Genomic DNA, 3,601 nt, shown 5'->3' with positions numbered 1-3,601 from the left:
TTTTTATTTCCTATTTTTTTTTTTTTTTTTGAGCAGTTGCTGTTACCTTTTTTGTGAGTCTTGTTGTTTTTGTACTAAATACTGCTCTGATTAAAATTTTTACCAAATTTCTCCCTTTAATAGCATTAATGTAGCTACCTTTTAGCTACATTAAATAGCTCTGTAGGTTAGTTTGACTACATTTTAATTTTAATTCATTTAGCTTATAAGTTTAAAAGTAGCTTTTCCAAAACTGATTATGATTTTATGATAGAAATGTGTGAAATTTCTCCATTTGTGACAGCAACAAATGTTTAAACATACAATGATTTAAAAAAAAAAAAAAAGTGAGCCGGATATGCCCTAGTTTCGATAATGAAACAGAGGCACGTGTGACCCGATTTGACTGTAAGCACAACATCTTTGATGTGTTGGAGTTATGCTCTCATGTTACTGTATTGTTTCCAGCGACCTTCGGCTGAACTCCAGCACACCGCCGGCCTACAGTCGTGAGTACAGTAGCAGCGGCGCGACCCTGATGTGACCTCTGTCAAAGGCTCCAATAGGATAGTCAGCCGAAGGCCCCCAGTCGCCACCCAACACTGCCCCCGATGACTCCAATTAAGGCGGCCCGACGTGACAAAGATAAATGAGTGTTTTGGCGGGGAGCCGTAATTGCATGGATACGACCCATTACCTGCCCTTCCCAGGTGTAATTATTAAGCCAGTGGTGCTGAACAAATGAGTGGAGTACAGGCCTGGAGGCGCCGCTGAAAACGCCCCAGTCTCACCTCGTCACGCTACTGTACACAGATCTGCTGCTGCTTCTGCTCTCCACACAACCACTGCTGCAATGTAGGCTACATTACACTGGTTAAGTTGAAGTAGTCTGTTTAGTTCAAGAAATAATTGATTTTCTTACCCTCTTATTGTTCCAAACCTTTATTATTTCCTCCAAACCACTTAACCTCTATAGGGTTGTTTGTTTATTTATTTATTTACTGGCAAACAGCTTGGCTCTTTAGGTTTATTTGTTTATTAATTCATTAATCTATCTATCTATTCTTCAGAATACTTGTCATCTGTAGATTTATGTTATTTATTAACCACATCAATTGGTTTGGAGAATGGGTGGATGGATGTGGTTTGGAGAATGGATGGATGCGGTTTGGGTAATAGATGGATGGATGGATGTGGTTTGATGGATGGATGGATGTGGTTTGGGGAATAGATGGATGTGGTTTGGAGAATGGATGGATGGATGTGGTTTGGGGAATAGATGGATGTGGTTTGGAGAATGGATGGATAGATGTGGTTTGGGGAATGGATGGGTGGACAGAGAGCAATGTCTTTTATTTGTATTATTCAATACAATTTCTCGCCCCTCATATGTTTGGGCCACGTGTTGTGGAAGTGTTTCTTAAGTCTTCTTAATCATTTTATGGCGCTGGCTGCAGGAGAACAGGGACATATATTTGAGGCGAATGGCGAGTGTAACGTAAGGTGATGCTATCAATTACGGCGGCCCGCCTGCGGAAGATATACGGCAGCAATAGCAGCACTGCAGCATAAGGCCAAAACCAGAGAGCATATATTTAAAATACAGGTAATCATAAGTGACGAACGCTTAACACACTCACTACAGCCCCCTGGAGACTAGTGATGCAAATAGCAAGTGATAGGAACACCAGGCAACCATTAACCAGTGTTGGGAATGATGCATTACAATCCTAGCTAACAAAAAAAAAATGTTTTGTGTTTTTTTTCTATGTTCTCTGAACGATGAGCTTCCCGTTTTTCTTAAATGTTTTAAAAACTTTTTGGTTATGCAAACGTTAAAGTAACATTTCATTCCATTATTTTGCAAATATTATGGTAACGTTCACTGAATATATCACTGAACGTGAAAATGTTTTAAAGAAAACGTTCTTTGAACAATGTATAAATGTTTGTAAATACAATGTATAAGTAATATAATGTGTAAATAATATAAATATTTTAAGAACATATTGCGAACGTTCTTAGTCATGTTGAAATGAAAATGTTATTTCTAAATGTTCAAATCGTCCATTTTTAAAATGTTTTAAAAAATGTTTTTTATTGGTCATGTGAATGTTAAGTAAACATTCCATTTTATCATTTTGCAAACATTATGGAAATGTTACTAAAAAATGATCCATGAGTGATGTATGTTTATAAATACAGTGCATAAATAATATAATGTATAAGAAATATAAGTAACATTATATTACATAATTTTGCAAATATTATGGGAATGTTACTATTGAATGTTCTCTGAACATAGATGAACTTCCAACTAAAATGTTTTGGAAAAAACATTCCATGAATGACGTACAAATAATGTTTATAAATAAAATAAATATGTTTACATTTTAAACTATTTTTACATTTTCAATATGTTTTAATATTGTTTCATACTATGGCCAAAACAAAGGCCTTAAAGTGTAATAATTATTAGCGTTATTTTAGTATCATTTTTTGATTACTATTATAGAATTAATTACTGTAAAGGGGCATTATCCATTAATTTTACAGACATTTCTGTTAACTCTAAAACACAACAAAATTCAAAATACAGGAAAAACACCTGTTAAAAAATCAATATGGAAAATTCCTTTGTATTAATACAGTAAGTTGTGCCCTTTTTTACAGGTTCTTTTTTATTTTACTTTGTCATTTCAAGTAGTTTTTAGTTTTTATGTGTTTTGTAATTTTTATTTTTCTATCTAGCTTTATTTTTCCGTTTTAGTTTTAGTAATTTTTGCACTTTAACTTATTTCAGTACTTTCATTTTCAGTTAAAGTTTCAGTTAACTTTTTTCATCTAATATATATTTAAATTAAATTAATATTTATAATTTATATTTAATTTTGTTTTCAGATTTATTTCAATTATCAAAAACAATTTTAATAGTTTTGTTTTAGCTAACAACAAGAACACTTACTCAATTACTCAAAAGAACACAAAAAACGTTCCTAATGGTTGCTACGCTCATTAGTTCCATAAATAATATTTAATTAGATAAAAAATTGTATTCCCTCTCTCTTCTTTTTTTGACAGAAGTTGAAAAATAGGTCTCTGTTTCCACTTGTAAGTGAGAGTTTCCCTCATGGCCCACATCACACTTCTGACACACCGTCATCTTTAAACATCAGTCCACACGTATACTTTCAAAGCAGATATTTCTTTGTAAATGTTTGATACCGTACTTTGTACCGGATTTGATTCGTCATCTTACTGTATATCGCCATGAATAAGGCCATATGATAGAATATCATTTTAAATATCCTTTCAGGATTTTGTTGTTGATCTTTTGAAATAAAAGAGTTATGATGAGCTATGTAAACATACTCTAATATTCAAAATTCAAAACAAACTTCTTTCTAGTCCACAGAGGACGCTTATTTTGAAACTTCAAAAATGTTTCATTCTGAAATTGGCATGGTGATAACATCCTAGCATTAACATAAGTCCACCCACATTAACATACTGTTCAGTATTCAGCACTTACTGTGGGCGTGGTTACTCGTCACATATGAAATGAGGTTAGTTAATCATAACAGGTTATTTACAAATAGTCTTAAAGGTCCACTGTAAAAAA

Source organism: Sinocyclocheilus anshuiensis, unplaced genomic scaffold (genome assembly GCF_001515605.1).
Source record: "Sinocyclocheilus anshuiensis isolate Anshui unplaced genomic scaffold, SAMN03320099.WGS_v1.1 scaffold332, whole genome shotgun sequence".
Lineage (NCBI taxonomy): Eukaryota > Metazoa > Chordata > Actinopteri > Cypriniformes > Cyprinidae > Sinocyclocheilus > Sinocyclocheilus anshuiensis.
The sequence above is the reverse complement of the archived record's forward strand: the minus strand, read 5'-3'. Positions refer to the sequence as shown.